At 38.7% G+C, this 24,503-nt stretch overlaps 1 protein-coding gene and 1 pseudogene across 1 annotated transcript in view; one reads left to right on the top strand and one right to left on the bottom strand.

Moving 5' to 3' along the window:
• CDYL2 (chromodomain Y like 2) overlaps window positions 1-24,503 on the bottom strand; it is a 159,244-nt gene that overhangs the window by 118,772 nt on the left and 15,969 nt on the right. The gene's annotated exons all lie outside the window — the stretch shown is intronic.
• LOC136158628 (EEF1A lysine methyltransferase 2 pseudogene) lies at window positions 11,106-11,601 on the top strand (annotated as a pseudogene).

Consider the following 24,503-nt stretch of genomic DNA (forward strand, 5'->3'; position numbering starts at 1 on the left):
GGGAAAACAATGGAAACAGTGACAGACTTTATTTTCTTGGGCTCCAAAATCACTGCAGACAGTGACTGCAGTCATGAAATTAAAAGGTGCTTGCTTCTTGCAAGAAAAGCTATGACAAACCTAGACAGCATATTAAAAAGCAGAGACATTACTTTGCCAACAAAGGTCCATCTAGTCAAACCTATGGTTTTTCCAGTAGTCATGTATGGATGTAAGAGTTATACCATAACTAAGGCTGAGCACCGAGGAACTGATGCTTTTGAACTGTGGTGTTGGAGAAGACTCTTGAGAGTCCCTTGGATTGCAAGGAGATCCAACCAGTCCATCCTAAAGGAAATCAGTCCTGAATATTCACTGGAAGGACTGATGCTGAAGCTAAAGCTGCAATACTTTGGCTACCTGATACGAAGAGCCAACTCATTAGAAAAGACCCTGGTGCTGGGAAAGATTGAAGGCAGAGGATGAGATGGTTGGACAGCATCACTGACTCAATGGACATGAGTTTGAGCAAGCTCCGGGTGATGGTGGTGTCCCTGATAGCTCAGTTGGTAAAGAATCTGCCTGCAATGCAGGAATAGAACCTTGATTCTATTCCTGGGTTGGGAAGATCCCCTACAGAAGGGATAGGCTACCCACTCCAGTATTCTTGGGCTGCCCTGGTGCCTCAGACAGTAAAGAATCCACCTGTAATGCAGGAGACCTGGGTTCGATCCCTGGGTTGGGAAGATCCCCTGGAAAAGGGAAAGGCTACCCACTCCAGTATTCTGGCCTGGAGAGTTCCATGGACTCTGCAGTCCATGGGGTCACTGGCAAATGGTAAAGGACAGGGAAGCCTGGCAAGCTGCAGTCCATGGGGTGCGTGGTGGAGGGCAAAGAGTGGGACACAACTGAGCACCTGAACAACAACACACACAAAAAAAAAGGAAGGAAGGATATCATTGATATCAGTATCACAATGGAGCTTGTTAGAAATGCAGACCCTCCAGGCCCCACTCCAAATCTACAGAATCAGAAATTCAGAGGGTGGGGCTGGTAATCTGCCTTAACAAGTCCCTCCAGGCAATTCCTGCACAAAATTCAGGTTGAACCACTCCTGATTAAGTAGCCACTGAATTCCAATTCTTTGTCTAGGAACTAAGACTTTGGAGAAGTCACTTGACCACTGTGAACGTCTGTCTTCTCATTCATATTTAGGGTTTATCACAGTATGTTTTGGGCTTTCCTGGTAGCTCAGCTGGTAAAGAATCTACTCGCAAAGCAGGAAACCTGGGTTCAATCTCTGGGTTGGCAAGGTCCCCTGGAGGAGGGCATGGCAACCCACTCCAGTATTCTTCGCCTGGAGAATCCCCATGGACAGAGGAGCCTGGCGGGCTACAGTCCATGGGGTCGCAGAGAGTCGGACAAGGCTGAGCTAAGCACAGCACAGAATATGTTCTGGAGAAGGGGGTGACAGAGGATAAGATGGTTGGATGGCATCACCAACTCAACTGACAGGACTTTGAGCAAACTCCGGGAGATGGTGAAGGACAGTGCGGCCTGGTGTGCTGCAGTCCATGGAGTTGCCAGCAGTCAGACATGACTCAGCGACTGAGCAACAACATAGTACGTTGTTGTTATTTAGTCACTGAGTCATGTCTGACTTTTTCGACCCCGTGGGCCATAGCCCATCAAGCTCTTCTGTCTGTGGGATTTCTCAGTTAAGAACACTGGAGTGGGCTGCTGAATGTTTTGTGACAGCTTGGATGGGAGGGGAGAATAGATACATGCATATGTATAGCTGAGTCCCTTCGCCGTTCACCTGAAAATATCACAACATTGTTTGTTAACTGGCTATACCCCAGTACAAAATTAAAAGTGGAAAAAAAAAAAAAGAGAGAGAGAAAGAAAGAATATTGAGTGGCTTGTCCTTTCTTTTGCCAGGGGATCTTCCTGATCCAGGGATTGAACCTGCGACCCCTGCCTTGGCCGGTGGATTCTTTACCACTGAGTCACCAGGGAAGTCCTCATCATAGTATACATCTATGTCAAAGAGATGTAAGATTAAAACACAAGAGTTTAAAAAGGAGCCTAATGCTTATGGTTGTGGTTTTGATGGTTATCATTTCTAGTTGTTGTCCTCCTCACCAGAGCTCCCTCACCTACACAAATCTGACTCACCTCCGGAGCTTCTACCCTTTGCCACTGCTGACTCACAGGGCAAGGCTGGGGGGACCTGAGTTTATAGCACACCCACCCACCCCCAGGTCATGTAGGTGTCTGCCTCCATTTCAGAACTTCAGGAAAGTAGATTTAAAACATTTTGAGTTTCAAAGGCTACATCTGTGGTCCAGGGATGCTAAGAAGAAGGGCCGCTCAAATAAACTTCAAAAGAGTCCCCAGAGTGAAATTCTGAGTATGTAGGGGCAGAGGATCCCAGGAAAGAGAAAGAATTTAGTCCCTAAGGAAGAATGTGACCTCAGGGAGAGCCTGAACATCACAGGAACCTGAAGCAAAGGCAGAAGAAGCAGAAGGTGACCACAGTCCAAAATGCTGGGTGATGCTAAGACCCAGAGCTCACGACTGCAGAGCTGCTGGCCACGGTCACGTCATTCAGACCAAAACCTGACTCAGGAGGGATGTTCCACCATTTAGAAAAGATGTTACAGCCATACCACATGAAACTACACTGGATCCTCATTGTTCACTGATCCCATATATGTGAATTCTGTTCACTAAAATTTATTTCCAACCCCCCAAATCAGTACTTAGGAGACTTTGTGGCCATTCAAGAACATGCACAGAGCAGGGTCAATTGGGTCATCTGACTAGCATGACCCCAGCTGAGACTGAACAAGAGGACACTCTCCTTTTCTGTTTCAGCTCCCATGGTGCAAACAAGTGTGCCTTTCAAGGTCTATTTAGTGCCACACTTTTGCATTTTTGTGCTTTCCGTCGGTGATTTTGCTGTTTAAAATAGCCCCAAGCTTAGTGCTGGAAGGCTGCCTAGCGGCCCTACGCTGAGAAGGTTGTGCTGGGCCTCGTGCAGAAAATACATATGTTACATGAGCTTCCTTCCGGCGTGAGTTTATAGCGCTGCTAGCTGTGCAATTCAACATTACTGCATCAATAATATGTATTAAATAAGGTGTCTTTGAACAGAAGAACACATAAAACGAGGTTATGTACTGATCAGTTGACAAAAATGTGACAAGAGCCTCACAAGCTAAACCCTACATTTCCCCTAGGGTAATGGTTCAGTACAGACCTCCCCTGATAACCTGGGTTGCAGGGCAGAGTCGGTTCCATGACCCCTGAGGATAACAAAATCTGTTGGTGCTCAAGTGTCCCTTATATAAGACGGCAGAGTATCTGCGTGTCCCTTATATAAGACGGCAGAGTATTCCTCCTGAATACCTGGTCATCTCTGTCAGTCAGTCAGTTCAGCCACTCAGTCGTTTCTGACACTTTGCAACCCCATGAATCACAGCACGCCAGGCCTCCCTGTCCATCACCAACTCCTGGAGTTCACCCAAACCCATGTCCGTCAAGTCGGTGATGCCATCCAGCCATCTCATCCTCTGTCGTCCCCTTCTCCTCCTGCCCCCAATCCCTGCCAGCATCAGGGTCTTTTCCAATGAGTCAACTCTTCCCATGAGGTGGCCAAAGTACTGGAGTTTCAGCTTCAGCATCAGTCCTTCCAATGAACAACCAGGACTGATCTCCTTTAGGATGGACTGGTTGGATCTCCTTGCAGTCCAAGCGACTCTCAAGAGTCTTCTCCAACACCACAGTTCAAGAGCATCTCTAGGTTACCTCTAAAACCTAATACACGGTAAGTGCAATGCAAAGAGTTGTAAATATGATGTAAACTCTATGTGAATAGTTGCTGGTACCTGGCAACCTCAAGTTTTGCTTTCTGAAACTTGCTGGAATTTCCCCTACCCCTCCCAATATTTTCCATCCACAGTCGAAATCTGTGGATGCAGAACCCACAGATATGGAGGGCCCAAGGGTACTGGCAAATCCTGTGTTCACAGGGACTTTAGAAAGAACATAACTCGTGACTAACAACTGTGACAAATCATGAGAATCAACTGTAGCTATTCAGAAACTCATTTGTTTCCGTCATCTCCAACAAAGAAAAGGTAAAACAGAGAATGGAAGCCAAGACACCAAAAGTTTCACATCTCTGAACTCAAATTAGCTACAATCTGGAGTCCCAAAATAATGAAAGTTCATTCATACAACAAATATTTGGGGACTCATATGCCCTTCCTACAGATAGACTGGTAAAGATGAACAAAAATCCCTGTCCTCAGGGAGCTTATATCCTACAGGGAAATCATGAATAAGTTGTTTTTCTTTAAAGGAAATATATAGTATCCCAAAGAGTGTTAAGAACCAGGAGGAAAGACAAAATAGAGAAGGAGGTATAAAATACAAGGTGCTTTGAAAATGAAATAGGGTACCCCGGAAAAGTAGTGGGGAAATCAGAGATGTAAAACACAATGAGAGGTATAAATACTGAAAAGAACAAGACAAAAAAAAATCTTTTTAAATATGGAATGATTTAACATGCTTAAAAGAAAAGAATCATGTGAAAGACAAGCATTTAACAAAGTGGCTAGGTATAAGATGAGTAAATAAAAATCACTTTTCTATATTCCAGCAATAACTATTAACAGTATAAAATGTGATTTTAAACATTCTGTACATGGTGGCCTCAAAAGCTATATAATACTTAAAAACGGCCCTAAGAAATACACATAACCTGTATAAAGACAGGACTTCACAGGTGGCTCAGTGTTAAAGAACCTGCCTGCCAATGCAGGGGACACAGGAGATGCGGGTTCGATCCCTGGGTGGAGAAGATCCCCTGGAGAGGGAACCAGTAACTTGCTCCAGCATTCTTGCCTGGAGAATTTCATGAACAGAGGAGCCTGGTGGGTTGCAGTCCGCACAGTCACAGAGTTGGACACAACTGAGTGGACTGAGCACAAATGCATGTATAAAGACAACTGCAAAGCTGTTCTGAGAGACTTAGAGAGAGCTGGAACAATGGAGCTAAGAGCTTTATTCCAGAGAGGAAGACCAAAGAGATTCAAGTGCAAAAATCTCCCCAAATGAAATTTAAGACTGATACAATTCCAATCCCTATCCCAATGGGAGAAAAGGAAATAAAATCTTTTACTATGAGTAATTAAAACAGACCAGCACTGTCAACACTGAAATATTTATAATGAATAAAAGGTCATGTCACTGGAACAAGAACAGACAGATCTATGGAAGAGAATATAGAGATTAAAAAATCTTGCCTGGAGAACCCCAGGGACGGGGGAGCCTGGTGGGCTGCCGTCTATGGGGTCGCACAGAGTCGGAAACGACTGAAGTGACTTAGCAGCAGCAGCAGTATATACTTACGTACTATGGGGAGGTACCAGCAAAAATGGGCTTCTCTTTTTAAGTAAAATTGGTTCAACTAAATATAACATTAGTTTCAGGTGTACAGCATTATAATTCAGCATTTGAACACACTAAAAAGTGATCATTTTTAACCACCATCATACAACTTATCCCTTGTCCACCCTTCTCACCCACCAGCCCCCTTCCCCTCTGATATTTACCAATCTCTTCTCTGTTATATATGAGCTTGGTTTTTATTTTTTTATCTAATTCTTTAGATCTCACATATATGTAGAATCATATGGTATTTGTCTTTGTTCTCTGTCTGACTTATTTCAGTTAGCATAATACCCTCTAGATCCATCCACATTGTTGCAAATGGCAGGATTTTATTCATTTTGAAGGCTGAATAATATTCCATTACACACACACACACATATATATCACATCCTCTTTATCCATTCATCTATCAATGGACATTCAGGTTGTTTCTATATTTTGGCTCCTGTAAATAATGATGCAGTGATCATGGAGGTGCATATGTCTGTCTGAATTAATGCTTTCATTTTCTTCCAATAAATATCCAGAAGCTGGACAGTTAGATCACATAGTAGTTCTATTTTTGTTTTGAAGAAACTTCATAATGCTTCCCATAGTAACTGCACTAATTTACATTCCCACCAACAGTGTATGAGATTTCTCTTTTCTCCACAACCTCTCCAACACTTGCTATTTCTTGTCTTTTTGATAATATGCATTCTGACAGGTGCGAGATGATACCTGGGTCAGGAAGGTACCCTGGAGAAGAAAATGGCAACCCACTCTAGTATTCTTGCCTGGAGAATCCCACGGACAGCAGAGCCTGGGGGGCTACAGTCCAAAGGGTCGCAGAGTCAGACATGACTGAGCACACACATATACACATCAGCTGTATGATGTGCAAACATTTTTTCCCAATCATAGGTTGCTTTATTTTGTTGATGGTTTTTCATTCACTGAGCAAAAGTTTCTTAGTTTGATATAGTACCTTGTGTTTATTTTTGCTTTCTTTACCATTACCTTTGAAGTCAGATCCAAAAAAAAAAAGAAAAAACCAATGCCAAGAGCGATGTCAAGGAAGTTACACCTATGCTTTAATCTGGAAGTTTTATGGTTTCTGGTCTTGACATTCAAGACTTTAATGTACTGACAGTTAACTCTTGTGTATGGGGTGATATGTGGTCCAGTTTCATTCTTTCGCATGTGGCACCATAAAAGGGCTCTGATACATACTGTAGGAGTCATCTCCATCAGTGGAGAAAGAAGTTTAGTAAATAAATGGGGTTATGTCAACTTGTTATAAACATGAAATAGGATGAATTTAGATCCTCATATAATGTGTACAAATTAATTCCATGCTTATTATATGCCAATAAAAACTAAATCAATATTGCATAAATGATTTCTTATAATTCTCCTGGTTTTTATCTCACTGGAGGGGGTGAGCAAAAGGGTAGATTCAGTCTGGTAACAGAATTGAGCACAAACTACTGGTACTGTTCTTTCCTCTTAGAAATAGAAAAATGAAAATAAAAACAAAGCATGCTGTCTACCTTTATAATGTTTCCATTTAAATGTATAATAAAGCAGAGATAATTCTGTCATAGTCACAAGGACATTTTGACCCCCCCAGAAACAAAATAAAGAAGTGGGATCAACATTCTATGCTGACTTCAGTTCTCTAGACTCACTTTGGGAAGTGAGGCAATGAGAAGCCAGCCCTGGATTCAGATGGAAGAGGGTGGGGTATATGCCAGATGCTTCTAGGTAGAAGGTACACATGGGGGCCAGGACAGTGAGGGTAGCGGAAGGTACTATCGAGAAAATAAATGCCCTGCCAGGATGGGGGTGGTCTTAGCACCCACCTTGTTTGAGGGATACTCTGGGGACCAACTCTGATTGGGACAGAACTCTGATGACTTCTCCCAACAAAACAAAACAAGCAAGTGCAAAGGAGATTCAGGGGCAAGACCCGTGTCCAGCCACTTCCATCCTGAGGGAGTATATCTGGCCTGTGCTGAGTATAGGGGAGCGGGGTGTGGAATGAGCAGTGGGTATCACTTCTACATCCTTGGAGGAGGAAATGACAACATACTCCATGAAAAGGAAAGAATGGTTTAAGAATAAAATAATTGCAAAAGTATTTTTTAAAGTGTTTCTGACCCAATCAAAAAATGGGGAAAAGAACTAAACAGACATTTCTCCAAAGACGACATACAGATGGTTAACAAACACATGAAAAGATGCTCAACATCGCTCATTATTAGAGAAATGCAAATCAAAACTACAATAGGGTACCACTTCACCCCAGTCAGAATGGCTGCTATCAAAAAATCTACAAACAATAAATGCTGGAGAGGGTATGGAAAAAAGGGAACCCTCTTACACTGTTGGTGGGAATGCAAACTAGTACAGCCTCTATGGTGAACAGCGTGGAGATTCCTTAAAAAAATGGAAATAGAACTGCCATACGACCCAGCAATCCCACTCCTGGGCATACACACTGAGGAATCCAGATCTGAAAGAGACACGTGCACCCCAGTGTTCATCGCAGCACTGTTTATAATAGCCAGGACATGGAAGCAACCTAGATGCCCATCAGCAGACGAATGGATAAGGAAGCTGTGGTACATATACACCATGGAATATTACTCAGCTATTCAAAAGATTTCATTTGAATTAGTTCTAATGAGGTGGATGAAACTGAAGCCTATTATACAGAGTGAAGTAAGTCTAAAAGAAAAACACCAATACAGTATACTAACGCATATATATGGAATTTAGAAAGATGGTAACGATGACCCTATATGCGAGACAACAAAGAGACCCAGATGTAAAGAACAGACTTTTGGACTCTGGGAGAAGGCGAGGGTGGGATGATCTGAGAGAACAGCACTGACACATGTATATTACCATACGTGAGGCAGATCGCCAGTCCAGGTTCGATGCATGAGGCAGGGCGCTCAAGGCCAGTGCACTGGGATGACTCAAGGGATGGGATGGGAAGGGGGGCAGGAGGGGGTTCAGGATTGGGGGCAGGTGTACACCGTGGCTGACTTGTGTCGATATATGGCGAAAGCCCCTACAATATTGTAAAGTAATTAGCCTCCAATTAAAATAAATGAATACATTTTCTAAAAAGAAAAAAAAGTGTTTCTGTATTGTTTATATAATAAAGTACCAGGGTTTATTAAAAAAAAAAAAAAGGAAACTATCTTGCAAAACAAATGGAGTTAGTAATGGTTAGCAGAAAACAATAAGTGAATTAGAAGTCTAGCTTAAAAGTTCTCTGAAAATTAGGAAGAACAAATGATGAGAAAAAGACAGAAATATTGAGTGTATACCCAAAAACATACAATATATTAACCAGTGTAACATAAGGAAGAAACTAGTAACCAATAACATAACTTTGAAGGCCTCCACTATTGATCAAAAGACGTGGCACCAGCCTATATTAATGAAAACTGAACACAAGATATATATTTACTTCTGAAATTTATTCATTTAAAAGATAAAGAATAAATCTTATAAGAACCAGAAACAAAAGTTAGTAAGTTTTTAATCATCTTAGCATCAGACTTCTCCTCCGCACCATGATTTTCAAAAAAACAGTGTGCAATAAAATCTTCACAACCAGTCAAGCTATCTTTCATGCAGACAGAATTTAACAAAAAAAACACATTTTCCATGTTCAGATATACAAGAGACCAGAAAGTATACCACCCATACATATGTTCTTCCTGAGCAAAAACAAAAAGAAGTATACCACTGACCAAAAAGTGTATCAAAATGATAAATTTATAAATGAGGCAGATGTGCCATCAAATAATTCATGACAAAGTATAAAAGATAAAAGCAAAATGTAGATTTGATCTCTAATTTTTAACAATCAACTATATAAAAGCTATTAATCTTTCCTTAAAAAGGACACAATATTTAAAAACCTACAAAAACAAATATAAATTCCTTAATTATTCCAACAAAAACTAGGGGAAAGCTTTACACACTAGACACCACTAAAAATTCTGTTTCCTTTTTGACAAAGAAAAAATAGAGGAACAAGAGAACTGAAAAGGTATTGACCAATTACCCAGACAAGAACTGGGAGTATCGAAAAGTCAAGGAATTAATCTACAACAGGAGCCATGGGAGGTTATTTCCTAACCCAGAAGAGTCAGTTGAGAGGATCACAAAGGTTGGACCTACTGGGAATTCATACTGGAACCCTGAAATTCTAATGAAAAAATTAAAATAATAGAACATAAAGGCTTCCCTGGTGGCTCAGTGGTAAAGAATCCGCCTCCCAATGCAAGAGACATGAGTTTGATCTCCAGGTCAGAAAGATCCCCTGGAGAAGGAAATGACAACCTATTTCAGTATTCTTACCTGGAAAATTCCACAGACAGAGGGGCATCGGACACAACTTAGCAACTAAACAACAAAAAAAATATAAAACCAGGAACCTTACACTACATTAGAGGTCAAGGAAGACTTTTTATAGAAAGAAACACTGAAAAAAAAGAGTTGGAAAATGAATTAATAGCAGGACGGCATTCCAAGCAAAAAAACAGAAGAATATTTTGAATAGTTCATAAAATGAAACATGGTACAAAGTCAGTAGGAAGGCCAGAATGGACAAAGCACAAAAAAAAATAAAGGTAAAATCAGTTGTTAGATAGGCAAGGGCCACAATAGGAAGAATAAGAGGCACAGCAGCTGGCTGAATTTATCAGAAAAAAAAAAAAAAAAAAAAATATATATATATATATATATATATATATCATCAACAAGGACTTATTCCAAAATTTGGAGGATTAACATTAAGAAGTTTGTAAAGAAATTTATAAAACTGTATCAAGTGATCAAAAAAGAAAGATTTCAATAAAAAAAATACTTTAATAAATTAGAAAATTATAACATATCAAGGAATCCGTTTTCTAAGTATAGTCCTTATCTGAATGAGCTACTTGAGGATATACTCCTGCATCACAGAACACAGTCCAAGAAAACTGTGGAATATATAAAAGTGCAACAAATTATGGCGTAAGTAAATTTACATTTAAATCTAAATAACTGCTGACAATTCATTACACTTTGGGAAAGAAATGTTAAAATTCAAGCCCTAACAAAGTAGGTTTAGTATAAATACAACCGTAACAAAAGTCTGTGTGTAAAATTTAAATAATTAAATTAAAAAACAGGAGAGGTGGCCAGGAGAGAGAAAATAAAGAGCAGCTAAGCTGCTTCCCATGTTCAAGAGAGAAGCTCTAAGGCATTAGCAGAAAGAATAGTTTCAAATATCCTATTAAGAAGTTAAGGACAACCCATTACAAAAAAAAAAAAAAAAAAAAGCAGCAGCATATATATAACTTCCAGGGGGAAAAAAAAGTCACAAAATAAAATAATCAATCCCAAGAAAAGGAAAACAAGAACACACGATAAACGTGAGCAGATGAAGAAGACGGGGCCGCATGGCACCAAGGCGTGGTCCCAGGGGGCAGTCCTGGAGGGTGTGGCTTCGCCGGATCTGCGCTGGGAACTCCAGAGCACTGAGATGCTATGAGATGTCTATGACAGAGAACTGAAAACTTTCCAAGAATATGGAGATACAGGAGAAATCTGGTTTGGAGAGGTGAGCATGACTCAACTAATAAGGTGGATGCAGAAACACAAGATCCCACTGGATGCTTCAGTGCTTGATGTCGGAGCTGGAAATGGTGTTTTCCTGGTTTCAACTTGGCAAAATTTGGTTTCTCTGATATTATTAGAATTGATTACTCTCCTTATGCAGTACAGCTTTCTGGAAGTATTACAGAGAAAAGGTTTGTCTAACATTAAGTTGAAGGGAGAATACTTCTTGAATCCTTCCATAAAGCTGTCTGGATTTTATATTTGTATTGATAAAGGAACTTCTGATGCCATAAGCTTTAATCCTGACAACGCAATTGAGAAGAGGAAGCAGTATGTGAAATCTCTCTCCACGGTGTTGAAAGTGAAAGGCTTTTTTCTAATAACCCTATGTGATTGGACCAAAGAAGAAGGAATGAATTCAGTGAAGGATTTGAACTCTCCCAAGAGCTGCCAACACCCAAGTTCAGCTCTGGAGGTGGATCTGGAAAGAGTGCAGCAGCATTGGTTTTCCAAAACACAGGAGACTTTTCACTGGACAGATTCAGTTAGTTTTTTTAAGAAGCCTACATCAAAGTAAACCTGACACAGAAAACGCAAGTGCAAATAAACATTTAGCAAGTACAAAGATGCACATGTTGAATAGATATAACAGGTTGGTAAAAACAAAAAAGAAAATCATGAGCATGTAAGTAGTTGGGTTTTAGAGATCAATCAAGAACGATGTAAAATCTTCTTTTGTATTTGAGATGCAAACATTTTTCTTTCTGATTTAAAAAAAAATCCTGTAACTGCTGAACAGTTAAAACTTGAAAGCAGTAAATGAATTTATAGAAAGGATGTATTCTTCAGTTTTGTGCCTTGGTAAAGGTGAATTGAATATAGCTATTCATGAAGATTTGACCAAGTTATTCCAGGGTCAGAATAATAAGCCAGAAGACTTTCTTAATGTTTGATTAGGCTATCACAAAACATAGTAAGTATGAGGATTTAAAAGAGGATTTAAAAATAAATGATTTAATACCTGAGAAAATTCCCCAGCCCTTATGTATATAATTAAACAAAATCAGATAAATGTATCAGTTGATCAAAAAGAAGCATGATAAACAGAAAATATAACATATGATTTCATAAATAATTTCAAACATAGTAATATTCATAATAAACATTATCTGTACACATTGACATGGAAATCTATCCAATATATCTACAAGAAGACCCTGAGAATTCAAACTAGCTCTCACTTTATGAAAAAAACAGTAAGGATCTAAGGAATTTACTTGATATAATTAGTCAGTTTTATTTAATAGGTATATGTCCTAATTGTCAATATATATTTACTCATATAATATAGATACTACATCTGTGTTCTCTAGAGACGATTCAGTCTTCAAATAATAAAATATTGATCACACATTAAATCACAAAAAATTCAGTAACACTGCAAAAAAGAGTTAAATATACACTTTGATCTCTGGCCACAGTGCATAAAAACTTGAAGTTAGAAACAATTTAAAAAAGAATAAAAATAATATTAACTTAATTATTTTAAAATAATTTTTTATTTAAATTAGAAGGCTCCATAATAAAACTGGAGATAAACCATGCTCTGAAACAATAACTATAAATCTTTTCCTTTTTATTTTCAAATATCAAACATGAAATAAGTATTCAGCTCAAGTAACTGGAAAATTAAGAGTAAATTAAGCCTAAAGAGCTATAAATATTTTGGAAATAATATGAGTAACTTGGTATGATCTAGTGCAGTTGAATATATGAGTACACAACAACAGAGGAATTCCACATCTAAGTATTTAACGTGGATAGTCTTTGGCATGGCTGTACCAGTAGATAGGTATGAAAAATATTCATAGCTACACTGTTTGTAATAGCAAAGCATGAAAATAAAATAAGAAACTGAAATAATTCCAAATGTCCACCCACAATAGAAGAGATTAATAAATTCCATAACTAGCAAATCCTATTATTTGTAATTATATACTGTAATTTCAACATTTTGTATATTTATATATGTAAATACTATACTCTTACAAAGAAATAGTATACTCCAGTAAAAACAGTATATTCCAGTATACATTAACATGGATAAATCTCAAAAGCATAATACTGAGCACAAAGCAAGATTGAAGAAGAATTCATACAATTCAATTCCATTTCTTTAAATTTCAAATCCAGGAAAAATCAAGCAACATGAACTTTAGGAACCCATAAGTGAAATTATACAGAAAGTGAAGGAAATGATTAACCAGAAATTCAGAACAGTAACCTCTCAGAAAGAGGGATGGCTAGGCTTAGACTGAGACAGGTGCTCAAGAGGGCTAAAAACATGTTCTATTGTTTAAATTATGTGGTGAGTGCACTTATTATTGTTACTATTAAATGTACATTTTTGCATTTCATATTTCATAATTTAAATTTAAATAGTAAATAGATGAAGTAAAAAGTGCATCAATAAAGAAATGAATAATGATAAACCAGGAACTTATTAATACAGAGAAGAAAACAGTGAAATAGGAAAATAAAGCTAAGAACTGATTTTATGAAAAAGAATCAATATAAGAGACAAACTGCTAGCAACCTGAAAAACAAGTAAAAGAGGGAAATCACAAAGCTACCAATTTACAGAAGACAAGAAGAGCATCATCAAATACAGAAAAGAGATATTTTGAAAATATAGGAGGAAACTATTTGTACCTCTTCAAACAAATTTTAAAACAGGCATAATAGGAATGTTGTTCTTACTACATATAAATTACAAATAATTACTTCAGAAGATAAAACATGAAAAAAATCAACAGTCGTTAGAAATGCTATCAAAAGTATCTCAAAAAATATTCTAGATGCAGAAAATATCACAACCAACTTCTTTCAAAAAACATTCAAGAGAAAGCTTAACTGACATGTTGCACAAACTTTTCCTAAAAACAGGGGGGAAAATAAAAGGTTAATCAATTACTTTCATGAAATCAACACTATTCTGACATTAAAATTTTTACTAAATTAGTACAGAAGAAAACTGAAGACCAACAATATTTATGAATATCAATACAAAAATTCTAAACACACAGAGCAGTTGGCTGAACCTAGCAGAATATTAAAATAAAAATTCATCATTACCAAGTGTGTTTATTTCACAATATAATTTAGTCTTAAGAAATCAGTTACTAAATTATACCCAAGTTTATAATAAGGAGAAAGATTATATGATCATCTCAGGAACTCTCAAAGAAGTACCTAATAAAATACAACAGCATTCCGTATTAAAAACAAAAAGGAAAACTACAGATATAGGAACTCTAATTAACAGGGAAAATCATCTACCTTTTACCCATAGCCCTGCCTTAATTAATGATGAAATCAGAAGTAAGACATGACAAGACATGACTCCTGGCTGTCATACTATTAGTGAGTGCTTTAAATAAATTATCGTGGCAAATAAAATAAGAGTAGAAAAATATATGTGTATAACTAACAGAAAGGACAGGCAAGATAATACAATTTGAGGATGATGTGACCACCTAAAATTCCAAAAAGAACTGAGCGAAATATATTTGATAAGAATTCAGAAGGCGAAGCATTAAAAACAAATATTAAAATTATTCTTCTAATATATAAACATTAATAAATTATAAATAAAACTCTATTTACAAAAGAAACAAAAATTTAAACTGCCCAGTAATAAACTCAGAATCTGTATCAAGAAAGCTACATAGCTTTACTAACACACATGAAAGGAAGTTTTAATAAAAGTAGAGAAACATGTTCTTGAATGAGAAGACTCAAAATCACAAAGATGCCAACTTTCCACAAAGTGATTTGTAAAAAGTACAATTCAAAGAAGAATCTCACGTGAATTTTATTTTGGAACTTCATCAATAGAAATAATCAAAAACATTTTGAGGAAAGAATTAGGAAGGTAAACTCAAGTTATCAAACAATGTTTTCTAAAAGTACAATAACTAATGATGAATTATGGACACTCTTGAGAGTTCCTTGGACTGCAAGGAGATTCAACCAGTCCATCTTAAAGGAAATCAGTCCTGAATATTTATTGGAAGGACTGATGCTGAAGCTCAAACTCCAGTACTTTGGCCACCTCATGCGAAGAGATGACTCATTTGAAAAGGCCCTGATGTTGGGAAAGATTGAGGACAGGAGGAGAAGGGGACGACAGAGGATGAGATGGTTGGATGGCATCACCGACTCAATGGACATGGGTTTGGGTGAACTCCGCGAGTTGGTGATGGACAGGGAGGCCTGGCGTGCTGCGGTTCACGGGGCGGCAAAGAGTCGGACACGACTGAGCAACTGAACTGACTGAACAATAACTAAAACTGCAGAAGAGAGTAGAATGCTTGTAAACAAACTCATGTCACTATATGTAACAATTTCACCAATGGTAAATCTGAAATTTCAAATCAGAGGGAAAATAATGAATTATTCAATAAATAGTGTTAAAACAATAGATTAACAGTGCCAGTGACCATATCTCTACTTCATACTGTACAGTAAAATAAATCACAGCTATATTAAATGTGCATGTAAATGTGCATAAATTTTGCCATAAAAGGAAGAGAAGAGACTAAAGATCAATGGTTATAAACTTCAGCACAAGGAAGGCTTTCTCCCTACTCCAAGGAAGGAAAGTAGGAAGAAAAGGAGGGAAGCAGAAAGAATAGAGAGATGAGAAGGAATCACAAATATGTTCAGTTCAGATATTCAGTCGTATCAGACTCTTTGCGACTCCATGGACTGCAGCATGCCAGGCCTCCCTGTCCATCACCAACTCCAGGAGCTTGCTCAAACTCATGTCCAACAAGTCGGTGATGCCACCCAACCATCTCATCCTCTGTCATCCCCTTCTCCTCTTGTCTTCAATCTTTCCCAGCATCAGGGTCCTTTCTAATCAGTTAGTTCTTCACATCAAGTGGCCAAAGTACTGGAGTGTCAGCTTCAACATCAGTTCTTCCAATCAATATTCAGGACTGATTTCTTTAGGATGGACTGGTTGGATCTCCTTGCAGTCCAAAGGACTCGAGTCAGATTCTCCAACACCACAGATCAAAAGTATTACAAATATGTAATCTAGGATAAAAGTTACTCTCCTTATAAAAAAAAATAACAGGTGAAATTTAAAACTAACCAGAAAGAAAAATAAATATTTGGGTTAATGTATGTGATTAGACAAGGATTGTTGTTGTTTGTTGTTGAGTTGCTAAGTCGTGTCCGACTCTTTGCGACCCCATGGACTGCAGCACACCAGGCTTCCCTGTCCTTCACTATCTCCTGGGGTTTGCTCAAATTCATGTCCACTGAGTCAGTGATGCTATCCAACCATCTCATCCTCTGTTGCCCCCTGCTCCTACTCTTGATCTTTCCCAGTATCAAGGTCTTTTCCAATGAGTCAGCTCTTTGCATCAGGTGGTCAAAGTACTGGAGCTTCAGCTTCAGCTTCAGCCCTTACCGTGATATTCAGGGTTGATTTCCTTTAGGATTGACTGGTTTGATCTCCTTGGGACTCTCAAGAGTCTTCTCCAACACCACAGTTCAAAAGCATGAATTCTTTGGCACTCAGCCTTCTTTACGATCCAACTCTCACATCCATATGTGACTACTGGAAAAACCATAGCTTTGACTATTTGAATCTTTGTCAGCAATGTGATGTCTCTGCTTTTTAATGTGCTGTCTAGGTGTGTCATAGCTTTCCTTCCAAGGAGCAAGTGTCTTTTAATTTCCTGGCTGCAGTCACCATCTGCAGTGATTTTGGAGCCCAAGAAAATAAAGTCTGTCACTGTTTCCACTTTTTCCCCATCTATTTGCCATGAAGTGATGGGACCTGATGCCATGATCTTAATTTTTTTAATGTTGAGTTTCAAGCCAGCTTTTTCACTCTCCTCTTTCACCCTTATCAAGAGGCTCTTTATATTCTCTTTCCTTTCTGCCATTAGAATGGAATCATTTGCATATCTGAGGTTGTTGATATTTCTCCTGGCAATCTTGATTCCAGCTTGTGATTCATCTGGACAAGGATTAAGGTCATTAATAGTTTTTTTATCTTTATATATAATATCAATAAGAAATTGAAAACACCTCAAAAAACAGCTTGCATTTTTTAACAGTTATACAAGTAGTGCTGAGAGCCCAGTGAAATAAACAAACAAGCTAGTTACTGCTGGCAGTATCTTTTCTGCATGGTAAGCACATCCTTTCTGGAGAGCAATCTGACAGCATTAGCAACAGTCTTTATAAAAGGTATATTCATTGAACTTCCATATCTAGAAATTTATCTTGAGGAAACATCACCAACATATACAAAGATTTCTAAAGAAAGCTTAGTTATATCACTATTTAAAACACTAAAATTTTTATTTTGCCGTTTGCAACAGTATGGATGAACTTGGAATCCATTACCCTTAGTGGAATAAATCAGATAAAGACAGATACTGTACGATATTACTTAAGTGTGAAATCTAAAAAATAAAACAAACTAATGACTATAATGAATAAGAAACAGACCCACAGACATACAGAACAAACTAGTGGTTGGCATCGAGGAAAAGGCAGGGGGCAAGGTGGCAGTAGTGATTAACTGGTACAAACTACTGTGTAGAAAATAAATAAGTACAAGGTATATTGTACAGCACAGGAAATATAGCCAATATTTTGTCATTGTAAGTGGAGCATAAAAATACTAGCAAACCAAATCCAGAAACTTATTAAAAAGATCACACATCGTGATCAGCGGGTTTATCCCCATAATGCAAGGGTGATTCGACATATAAAAATCAATAAGTGTACTACATTAACAGAATGAAAAAAACTACATGATCATCTCAACTGACACAGAAAAGGCACTGACAATATCCCACACCCTTCCATAATAAAAATGTCAGAAAACCAGGACCAGGAAATTTTCTCAACATGGTAAAGAATATTTATGAAAAATCCACAGCCAAAATCAGATTCAGTGGTGAAACACTGAAACCTAGATTGCAAAGATTAGGAATAAGACAACAATGCCCACTTTCTCCACTCCTTTTCAACACAGTACTGCAGTTCTACCCCAAATATGAGACCAAAACCACAGGCAACCAAAGGCGAAATAGATACTTCATTAAAATTATAACTTTTGTGCATCAAAGGACACTGACAAGAGAGTGAAAGACAACTCAAAGCGAGAAAATATTTTCAAATTATATATCTGATAAGGTTTTGATAATCAGAATTTAAAAGAACTCCTACCACTCAACCAACAAAAAGACAAACAATCCAATTCAAAAATGGGCAAAGGACTTAAGTAGATAGCTCTCCAAAGAAGATAAATAAACGCCACTAGGCACACAAAAAGATGTTCAACATCATTAGTCATTTAAGGAAACACAAAATCCAAACCACAGTGAGATAATATTTCTTAACTACAAAGATGGCTACATTTTTTTAAAGTAAAGTAACAAGGATAAGTAAAGATGCAGAGAAACTTTAACCCTCAATACACTGCTGGTGAGAATATAAGGTGGTGTATATGTAGTGGACAATAGTTTGGCAGTTTCTCAAGAAGTTAAACAAAGAATAATAGCCTAACCCAGCAATTCCACTCTTGAGTATACACCCAGAAGGACTGAAAAAAGAACTCAAGGTACTTGTAAGCCAAGCTCATAGCAGCATTATTCACAACAGCCAAAAGACACAAGGTGTCCATAAACAGACGAATGAGTAAACACAACATGCTATACATGAAATACTACAGAATGTTATTCAGCCATAAAAAAAAAAAAAAAAGGAATGAACCTGGAAAACACTACAGTAAGAAACAGAAAAACTCCAGATAGAAAAGGCTATGTACAATTCAATTCCATTTACGTGAAATATCCAAAATAGGCAAATCCATAAAGATAACAGATTATTAAGTTGCCACTGACTGGGGAAATAGGGAATGACGACTTAATGGGTAAAGGGCTACCTCTTCAGGTAATTAAAAAAAAATACGTTCTGGAATAAGACAGTGGTGATAGGTGCACAACAATGTGAAAATGCTAAAAGCCAATGTACACTTAAAAATCATTAAAATGGCAAATTTTACAGGTGATTATTGAACATAGGTTTAAACTGCACATGTCTACTTATACACAGATTTTTTTCAATGGCTCGAGCCCAGGTCCCCTCACTGCAGGCAGATTCTTCACCATCTGAGCACCAGGGAAGCCCAGCAAATACTATAGTACCACACAATCTAAGGTTGGTTGAACCCATAGATAGGCAATTACAACATGGAGGAAGAGGAGCATGGAGACAGAGGGCCAACTTTAAGTTACACACGGATTTTCAATGGCATGGAGGGACTGTGCCTCTAACCCTAGCATCATTCAAGCATCAACTATGTATATTTTACCACAATTAAAAATTAGTTATATGTGTGTGTGTATATGTGTATATATATAATATATAACTTTTACATCCAAAAAAAGCTAGTACAACCGTCAATATACTTTTTCTACTATTTTTCTCTTTTCTACTTTATTAAATTTTTGTCTTTATTTACACTTATTCCTTCTTTAAGACTTCCTTTCATTCATTTTGCTGTCTTTTTTTAACTTTTTGAGATAAATGCCGAGTTCATTCTCTTGTGTTTTTAAGGTTATAAATGTTCCTCTAAGTACCAGTTCACTCACTGCACAGAAGTTCTGTGACTTAGTATTTTCATTTACGCTATTTTGAAATTTTTTCTTTAAAAACGGTTGACGACAACAACAACAAAATACAATCTTAGAAAATAAAAAGAGCAGGAAGAAAAGAGAGGTGCTCACTCTGGAGGAGAAAACAGCCCTAACTTCCAGTAGCCCAGACCTTTCTGGAATACTTGGGAGACTTCCACAAGCTCCTCTCACGCTCTGGGTGCTGGAGATACATCACTGAACCAGATGTGACCCTGCCTTCAAGAAGACAGTCCTTACATAAATAAGTACAAAAAGAAAGACCAATTCCAAGGACCAGCACTGTGGAAGAGAACCACAGGATGCGCAGAGAATACCTAACAGGGAGGTCTACCTGGGTCTGAGGGTCAGAGAAGGCACTTCTGGAGAATCAACTTCAGAGCTGCAAGGGGCGGAAAAGGAGACGGGGCAGGATCAGGGGCTCCCTGGGCACAAGCCACAGCATGTGCAAAGGTCCTGAGGCAAAAGACGTTCAGATGCCTGCAAAGAAGCCGCGAGTGCAGTACCCAGAGAGCAAACGGGAGAGGAGTCTCAGCTGAGCCTGGAACGGCAGGCAGGTCCAGATCCCGTGGAGAAGTTCAAACTTCTGTCCAAGAGCAACTGAAGACGTCGGGAACAAAGTGTGGACAGAGGGTGGCAAAGCGGAAATGTTGGGAGTCCAGTTAAGAGGCTATGAGTGAGGGATGGCGTGCATTAGGATGCCAGGAGGGCATCCAAGGAAATAGGGCTACCTCGGAAATGAAACTGAAAGCTTCCTGGTGACTGAATGCATGACTCTTACCAACAGGTAGGAGCTGCACAAGAAGGGAGACTTTGGCTCACTATAACAAGGCCTTTCCCAGCAGTTAGCACACGATGCCAAAACGGAAGAGCTGCCCTTTAAGACAGCGTGCTTCTTTCCTTTGAAAGTTTCCTAGAAGAAATGGGGTGATCATATATGAACGGTGTATATGCTGGCTGAGGAATCAGATTAGGTAACAGGTAAGACACCCCAGCCTCTAAGACTCTTTGTTTTATTTTTTTTGGCTGGACTGCTGGGTACATGGGACCTTACTTCCCCAACCAGGGGTCAAACATGGGCTCCTCCAGTGGAAGTCCTAACCACTGGACTGCCAGGAATTCCCTAAGACTCTTCGCTAAAGTCAACAGACATGTCAAGCCATCTGGACAACCCCATGTGAAACTCTTAAGAAAGATACAAATCATGTGTTTGTGTGTGTATGTGTATCATCTCATATCTCAGTTTTCCTATCTATTCAAACTGAGTTCTCATAGAAAAGTACATGGATACATGACTGTCAATACTTTATAGCTTGTCACATAGATGGTGAAAAAACTGTACCACATCTCTCTTCCTGGTTCTTTATATTCAAGTACTGATATAAAGCCTCAACTTACTTGTTCATATTTTCTTAATTTTAATTAAGATTAGAAACATGTGGAAAACAAAGTATGATTACCAAAGGGGGAAGGGGAGGGCAGGATAAATACATTTTGTAATAACCTATAAGAAAAAAGAAACTGAAAAAATTATAGATATAAATACATATATAATTATATATTAATCTCTTTACTGTATACTTGAAACTAACACAACATTATAAGTCAACTATACTTCAACAAAAAATAACAATTTTTTGAAGTATACGCTGCTAAGTCCTTTCTGAGCCAAGTGTACGGACCCGTCTGCTAGAATCTGGGGTTATGTGCCTCACCTATGAGAAGCCTGCCTCTCTGGAGCCTAGATCCATACATACAATCAAGGCACCACTGCCCAGCAGGCACCAAAACTCTAAGTACAGAACGGGGCAGTAAAGTGAGAGTTTCAAACACAGCATCCTGCCAATTCCAATCATGACGGGGTGCAAACACCACGCCAAGAGAAATAAAACCGGAACAACAAAGAAAAAAGAACGTGGAAAAATGCACTGAGGCTCATAAATATGCTGAAAGAAAGGACACTGACCAAAAAATGTTACCAACTGCCCTCAAAACCAGTCTTCTCCTCAATGCTAAAGCTGAGTAGAGGCCACCGAAAACGGCCCCTCCATCATAATTACTAGGTGAGCAGAGGCATCACAATTTCTGAAGCAGCAGGACTTAAAACGGTGTTGAAAAACATCTACTCAGACAAACTCAAAAGGAAGATTTCCCTTCCCAATTAACTCACTTCTCAGGACTCCTTCACAGACCAACACAGGAGCTAGCCGCTATCATCCCCGTCTTGAACATTACAACACACACAACCACGTTTTCATGCTATAAGCACAAAGAAGCAGAAAGGTTTTCTTGTTCCTTTTCTCGGTTTTGGTGCAACATCTACTGACCTATCCCGTCTGGGATTCTGTTTAAAGAGAGTGCTACAGCAGAATACCACTGAGGAACAAAAGGAGGGAGGCGAGAAGGAATACTACAGACATTTTATCATTTATCAAAGAGATGAGTACCTCAGATGACCTCATGTGAATCTTGGTTTTAACCATTTGGTAGCTGATGAGCCTCAGCTTCTGAATCATAAAGTGGGGATAATCCAAGTATGAATCCCATTGCTAATGTTCAGTCGCTAAGTCATGTCCGACTCTTGGTGACCCCATGGACTGCAGCATGCCAGGCTCCTCTGCGCTCCACTACCTCCTGGAGTTTGCTCAAATTCATGTCCATTAAGTTGGTGATGCTATCTACTCATCTCATCCTCTGTTGCCCCCTTCTCCTCCTGCCCTCAATCTTTCCTAGAATCAAGATTTTTTCCAATGAGTCAGCTCTTCGCAACACGCGGCCAAAGTACTGAAGCTTCAGCTTCAGCAACAGTCCTTCCAATGAATATTCAGGGTTGATTTCCTTTAGGACTGGTTTGAACTCCTGCTGTCCAAGGGACTCTTGAGACTCTTCTCTAGTGCTACAACTCAAAACCTTCAATTCTTCAGCACTCAATCTTCTTCATGGTCCAACTCTCACATCCATACTACTGGAAAACCAATAGCTTTGGCTATTCGGACCTTTGTCAGCAAAGTGATGTCTCTGCTTTTTAATACACTGCCTAGGTTTGTTCATACATTTCCTGCCAAGGAGTGTTTGTTTTTTTTTTTAATTTCATGGCTACAATCACTGTCCACAGTGATTTTGGAGCCCAAGAACATAAAATCTGTTACTGCTTCCACTTTTTCCCTTTCTATTTGCCATGAAGTGATGGGACCAGATGCCAAGATCTTAGTTTTTTGAGTGTTACATTTCAAGTCAGTTTTTTCACTCTCCTCCTTCACCCTCATCAAGAGGCTCTTTGGTTCCTCTTCACTTTCTGCCATTAGAGAGGTATCATCTGTACCTGAGGTTGTTGATATTTCTCCTGGCAATCTTGATTCCAGCTTGTGATTCACCCAACTTGGCATTTAGCATGATGTACTCTCCATATGTTAAAAAAGCAGGGTGACAATATACAGCCTTGACATACTCCTTTCCCAATTTGGAACCATCTGTTGTTCTATGTCCACTTCTAACTATTGCTTCTTGACCTGCATATAGGTAAGGTAGTCTGGTATTCCCATTTCTTAAAAATTTTCCAGTTTGTTGTGATCCACACAATCAAAGGCTTTAACATAGTCAATGAAGCAGAAGTAGATGTTTTTCTGGAATTCCCTTGCTTTCTCCATGATCCAATGAATGTTAGCATTTTGAGCTCTGGTTCCATTACCTCTTTAAAATCGAGATATACACCTGAAAGTTCTCAGTTCATGTACTGCTGAAGCCTAGCTTGAAGGATTGTGAGCATAACCTTGCTAGCATATTAAATGAGTGCAATTATACAGCAGACTGAACATTCACTGGCATTACCTTCTTTGGGTTTGGAATGAAAACTGACTTTTTCCAGTCTTGTGGCCACTGTCCAAATTTGCTGACATACTGAGTGCAGCTCTTCAACGGCACCATCTTTTAGGATTTTAAATAGCTCAGTTGGAACTGTGTCACCTCCACTAGCTTTGTTTGTAATAATGCTTCCTAAGTCCCACTTGACTTCACACTCCAGGATGTCTGGCTCTAGGTGAGTGACCATACCATTGTGGTTCCTGGGAACGTTAAGACCTTTTTTGAACAATTCTTCTGTGTATTCTTGCCACCTCTTCTTAATCTCTTTTGCTTCTGCTAGGTCCTTACTGTTTCTCTTTTATCATGTCCATCCTTGCATGAAATGTTCCCTTGATATCTCCCATTTTCTTGAAGAGATCTCTAGTCTTTCCCCTTCCGTTGTTTCCCTCTATTTCTTTGCATTGTTCATTTAAGAAAGCCTTTTTCCGTCTCCTTGCTTTTCTCTGGGTTATACACCCAACTGCATTCAGTTGGATATATCTTTCCCTTTCTCCCTTGCCTTTCACTTCTCTTCCTTCCTCAGCTATGTGTAAAGCCTCCTCAGACAACCAGTTTGCCTTCTTGCATTTCTTTTTCTTTGGGATGGTTTTGATCACCACCTCCTGTACAATGTTATGAACTTTCATCCATAATTCTTTAGGCATTCTGTTTACTAGATCTAATGTCTTGAATCTATTCATCAGCTCCACTGTATAATCATAAGGAATTTGATTTAGGTCATACCTAAATGGCCTAGTGGTTTTCCCTATTTTCTTCAATTTAAGCCTGAATTTTGCAATAAGGAGTTCATATCTGAGCCACAGTCAGCTCCAGGAAGGACCAAATGAGAGAATGCATATGAAAATTTACACAATGTCTGGC

The sequence above is a fragment of the Muntiacus reevesi genome, chromosome 2, assembly GCF_963930625.1.
Source record: "Muntiacus reevesi chromosome 2, mMunRee1.1, whole genome shotgun sequence".
Lineage (NCBI taxonomy): Eukaryota > Metazoa > Chordata > Mammalia > Artiodactyla > Cervidae > Muntiacus > Muntiacus reevesi.